At 37.1% G+C, this 6,052-nt stretch overlaps 1 long non-coding RNA gene across 1 annotated transcript; it reads left to right on the top strand.

Moving 5' to 3' along the window:
* Positions 1-2,617: 2,617 nt before the first annotated feature.
* LOC133319683 (uncharacterized) lies at positions 2,618-4,691 on the top strand. Its single transcript, XR_009753228.1, has 2 exons — positions 2,618-3,645; positions 4,269-4,691. It is a non-coding gene; the product is annotated as an uncharacterized LOC133319683 (long non-coding RNA).
* Positions 4,692-6,052: the final 1,361 nt, after the last annotated feature.

Here is a 6,052-nt window from a genome sequence, read left to right as displayed (position 1 = left end):
AAAATTCAAAATGATGAGTTCGGCCCTGGTCAACCAAGCCGGGATTTTGATTTTCAGCTCGTGACCACTTTGTGTTCTTCTCGATTTTTAGAGTTTTTTTTTAGACACGGAATAGTCTTTTTTCACTTTAGGTATTTAGAAGCGATCCCGAGAATAACGGAACTTTCCCGGGATCCCACCGCTGCCAACAAAAATCTTAGAACTCCCCGAGGATTCGGCTTTTTTTTTTTTTTAAAGAATAGACTGATTATTAAAACTAATTGTTTATTTCATAAAAAAATTACTTAATTGATTGAAGTGAGATAATTCGGTAAAACTGGTATCGCGTAAGAGAGCTGGGACTGAACTGAGGATCTGAGGATCAGGATGGTCGTATTATAGAAGGAAAAGGAGCTAATTTGGTTTCTATATCTGGAACGTAATGTGAACGACCTGTGAGGTCTAAATCAGCATGTTGGGTAACATTCCACGTTTATAACAGTTTGATAGATCAGTTTGATTGCCTCTGAAACATGCTCTGCTTTTTCTTGGGTTTTGTAATTGCAGTGTGCCTCTCAGTAGTCTGTGGTCGCTTGGGAAGGTACTATTTTTTAAAACTTCGATGTTTGAGAAAACCTTTGGACTGTTGCATAAAATATAGTCGATTTGTTTTTTTTTTTTTTAACTGTTTATCAGGTGTAGTCCAAGTCCAGAGGCTTTTTTTTTAGTTTTTCTTAAATAGTGTCGTCGTGGTGGCCTGGAGGTTAAAGGACCGCCTCTCATGCGTGAGGGCGCGGGTTCGAAACCTGGCAAGTACCAATGTGATTTTTCATAGTCATATGTACTTTCTAATAGTATTTAGACACCACTGTCGAACGGTGAAGGAAAACATCGTGAGGAAACCTGGACTTATAATTTCAAATTATAAGTTTGAAATCGCCAACCCGTCTTAAGCAAGCGTGGCGATTAATGCTCAAACCTTCTCCATGCGAGAAGAGGCTTATGCTCAGCAGTGGGCTTCCGATAGGCTCATGATAATGAAATAGTGTGTTGATGATTGTAAGTTAATTAATTAAAGCATGCTGCAGTAGCCTGCCACCTCTATTGTTCCTTTTTCCATAGCAGTATGGTCCCATAATTGAATTTTCGGTGGGTTTCCTTTGTCCCATTTTGGCGTTGAAGTCTCCCATTTGAATAATTTTTCCTGTAGCCAGGTTTTGGGCTTCTTCGATTTGATTATAAAAAAAAAAAAATATTTATTCTTCCGGGGCTTTTAAAGTCGGAGCATAGACTTGAATTGTAGAGAGCTTTAGTGTTTCGAATTTCATGATTAAGAGGCAGGCTCTGTCTGATATGTCAATGTAATTTTCAAAATAGTTTTCTTTAATATTTATTTTTCATTAAAAATCCAACACCGTGCTGTCCTTGGAGCTTTCCTGTGTGTAACAGAAGATATGGTTTCTATCCTCAACAATTAAATTCCCTTTCCTTCTTATATCTATCGGAGCAAGCAGCTTCAACGACGGATGCAACATGAAAATAACTGGCATCAATTATTATAACACCTTATTGGTCGTCGTTACTATTGTTAAAAGTAAAACGAAATCAAAGAGAATAGAACTATGTTTGAATTCTGGTTTAAATATGACGTCTGGACGCACGACAGCGGACTGCAGAGTTCAGCGAGTGCGGAGTATAAAGAACCTTCGAGAAATACAAGAACATTTAGAAGAATTGAAGTTTCATTTTAAAATATCTGGAACTTACTGAAACAAGTGACATTAGACACGTCAGCGAGGCTGGCGTTCTGTCTTAAAAATAATGAATTTATAATAAATCCGATATCAGAAGTGGGATCGCTCCTATGATCAGTTACTGCCGGTCTTAGTGTATTTGTAAATCCTGATCCAGCTCAAGAAAATAATCATCCGGAGAACTTGCGTAACGAAGAACGCTCCTCAGTCTTTCATGCAAATGATGTCAACAATGCAGAGCGTGACCGAACGTTTGCTACTAGAAAAACAAGGGATACGATTAAAATTACTAACAAGATCATATTAATTTTATCATCTTTTGATCCCGGTGATAGTGTGTGTGTTCGGGATTGATTCAAACGCATCTTTACGGCTGTAAATACGTACCAAATCAGTAACTACGACATTCGAATTAAAGTCTTTTAAAGGAGCGAGCTAGAAAGTGTGCAGACGATTGCTTAGTTGCAACATCTACACAAGAGGCATTACGTGAGACCATAGCTAACATTTGTTATTATCCTTTGAGCTAACCTCGTGTCCATGATGTATTCTCAAGAGAACCATGAGATTCTGTAGGGAAGGCTTGTGGTACCGTGACAAGACAATTATACACCACCGATCTGGAGAGCGTGACCTCTGAGCTAATCACGTGTTACCCTTGAGCTAACCACGGGTCCTTGATGTATCCATAAGAGAACCATGAGATTCCGTAGGGATGCCTTGTGGAGCCGTGAGAAGACAAGTCTACACCACTGATGTGGAAAGCGTACCTCTGAACTAATCGCGTGTTACTCTTGAGCTAACCACAGTTCCTTGCTGTATCCTTAAGAATACCATGAGATGACGTAGGGAGGCCTTGGGAAGACTTGAGTATAAAGGTACACACTCGATCTATAAGAACTTGCATGATTTTAATATCAAACTACTGAGACCATTGCTTTATTTAAATACGACAATAGACATACTCTTCATAGTAATATTTGCAACATGTCTGGTTAACACACGGCAGTGCCTCTACAAAAACGATGCTGTAATTCAAACGAAAGCATACTCGACTCCAAAATCCTGATCAAATACATCTATTGCGAATATAACTAATTTCTGTTCCTTTTCTGCTAACCGTGGTCATGCGTTTGAATCGTGTTTCCGACGGGAATAAGGAGATCACGCCGAATTTTAATTTAATACCAACTGGTAAATGTACTCTTAAATTAAATGCAAGATCGCAGTGGTGCGTTATGCAAGAATCAATTGCAAATGAAATCTCTGGGTGTAGAAAACAAATCGTAAACTATTTGCGTGGATTGAGATCGGACCTTACTATTTCAATGAATAGTTAAATAGTTATTAATGTAGAAATAATTTTCTATAGTTCCAGGTTTTGAAACGACTACTGATATATTAACCGGAGCAGATTTATTACGTGATAAGAATACATGTGGAAAATTTAGTATCCTTGCCGATGTTTTGCACATACGAACAAGTCAATTATGCTTTGACAGTTTAGATTACAATTCAACAATCAGTCCGTTTAAATCGAAGTAATGCACCAACACATTCAAAACAGGATGGTCGAGGCGGAGAGAAGATACAAAGCTAGGTTTTTGAGAGGTCGAGCTACGATTAAAAGATTCCAGAAGGGAGATATTGTAATAATAAAAATATAACCCCAGAAATCGGATATCCCTATATTTAAAATTTTGTGAACTATACAAAATCCAGAAAATAATTGAGAATGATTAATATCTTGTAAAGTGATTTTAGACAATGGATGACTTCGAAATGTGGCACATGACCAGCTACGAATGTGGCACATGACCAGCTACGATGAGACTTCACAGCATCTGAGGGACGACACAGAATTACTAAGCAAGCAGTTAGGTGGACGGTTCGCCTACCTAATAGTTATCCGGTGAGCGTATTTCATTTTGTTCAAATTGCTTCATTCAAACGCATTACCATTAATCATTGCTAGCAATGTGATTGTCTAAAATTTAGTTTGAGATATATTACTATAAAAGATGCATTTGGCGTGCGGATCCGAACCATAACAAAAAAAAAAAAAATAATAATAATAATAATTTATAAAAAAATAATATTGTAGACGGGTGGAGACGTCTTACGAAAAAAAAAAAATGAAACAATATTGTACACGGGTGGAGACGTCTTAAGCCAAAAAAAAACGTAGACGGGTGGAGACGTCTTACGACAAAAAAAAAAAAAAAAAAAATTAAAAAATATTGTACACGGGTGGAGACGTCTTACGCCAAACAAATAAAGAAAGAAAAAAAAATGTTGTAGGCGGATGGAGACGTCCTATGACATATGTTATGAATGTTCGTGTGACGCCCCAAAGCCATAAGTACATTAAATAATTGGACCTGATATTATGATTTCGTCTCACGATGAGTCGTAATAAACAACGTAACCCATACGACCACATCAAATTTGTTAACCATAACTATAACAATATAAAGTTATCTATGTTTACTGTGGAAGTACCTAGACTACATAAGTATCTCTCTGTTATCACAGAAAACAATGCAGAGCACGCATCAGTATAACCGTATCGGCATGACTTCGGACGATGAAGCATCAATTCTTGAACCTGGCTCATCTACTCTACGAGACCTGCAACGGGTACGAGAACATAACGAAAGCTAAGCAAGAGAGAACACATCACCACGCAGGTGCAGAGCACGCACCGCCTGCCAGAATGGCCGTATCGGCGCAAGCAGCTTCAACGACGGATGCAACATGAAAATAACTGGCATCAATTATTATAACACCTTATTGGTCGTCGTTACTATTGTTAAAAGTAAAACGAAATCAAAGAGAATAGAACTATGTTTGAATTCTGGTTTAAATATGACGTCTGGACGCACGACAGCGGACTGCAGAGTTCAGCGAGTGCGGAGTATAAAGAACCTTCGAGAAATACAAGAACATTTAGAAGAATTGAAGTTTCATTTTAAAATATCTGGAACTTACTGAAACAAGTGACATTAGACACGTCAGCGAGGCTGGCGTTCTGTCTTAAAAATAATGAATTTATAATAAATCCGATATATCTGATAATCCTATAATATCACATTTTATATTTTACAGTGAATATTTCAGTAGAATCATTCGTTGCGGTGCGAGAAGTGATCTAACATTATATAAGTACAGATGTAAATATTGTAACGAGTTGAGAGTTGTAGTCGTACTCTCCCGCGGTGACTGGCCGTGTTGGGAGAGGAAGAGTGGGGGCCGGTGTTATTAGCTATTCCGGTATCGTAGCTGTAGGGCTCGGTTGTTGCGGTTGTGCAGTTGTTTTGAGGGGAAATTGCAAAGTCGGTTGCCTTAGAACGTAGTTATCCCTGTAGTTAGTTTTGCTTAGCTTCGTGAGTTTTTTTTTCCATTTCCAGCTGGGGTCTCGCTGCTTGTGGTGACTCTGACAAGGCACTTTTCTTGTTTTTTGTCGTACGTCTTGTTCTTTGGTTTGGTTTTGATTTGGTTTTGATCCTCGAGGATTACTATTTTATCATATTCGCTGGTCTATCTTGCTCTCTTTCCTTGTTAACTTCTTGTAGTTCTACAAGTGTTACAAGCGCAAAGAACTACACTTGTAGTTCTTTGCTCTTGTTTAGAATTTCGGGTGGGAAGTATTCTTTAATATAATATGGTGTTGATTCTAGCTTCTTTTTATTTTTTAAGAATGTTATTTTAAGCCCCATTATAGTTAACGTTATAATTATTGGTCTCACTTTCTCTTTCTCTTTTTTTTTTATTTATTTATTTATTTTTTTACCAAGCCTTCTTGCACATTCAGTGTTGTTGCTGTCGCATTTGATCTTTAGATTATTGTTTATGATGTCAAGAATTTGTTTCTCTAAATCTCAATACTTTCTTCCATTTTCAGCAACTCCAAATATAACTATATATCTTTGGCTTAAAGTTCTGTGGGGGCTATTGCTTCCCTAACTATTTCGGAGGTTTCTTGAGTATAGTAATAAACTTGTTGATGCTTCAGGTGGAATGATTTCATTTGAAATTTACACAGATATATATACAAAAATGACAATTATTAATAACCAATAAACAATATTTACAGACATTCGTCTCCAATAAAAAGTTTCACATTATAACCAATGAAATTGGATTATAATGTGAGTTATAATTTAATTACCGGTTTACCAATCGGAAGGGCTTTAACAAGAATAAAATTCTTTAACAAAATTATGTACAAATCAAAACTTTGGCTTTTCTACCAATAGCGAGTGAGTATGTAAGAACAATAATTTTTTCTTACGAATTGTACTAGAGGTGAGGGGCGC

Source organism: Danaus plexippus, chromosome 26 (assembly GCF_018135715.1).
Source record: "Danaus plexippus chromosome 26, MEX_DaPlex, whole genome shotgun sequence".
Taxonomy (NCBI): domain Eukaryota; kingdom Metazoa; phylum Arthropoda; class Insecta; order Lepidoptera; family Nymphalidae; genus Danaus; species Danaus plexippus.
Note: the sequence above shows the minus strand (reverse complement) of the source record. Positions and strands in the feature narration are given on the sequence as shown.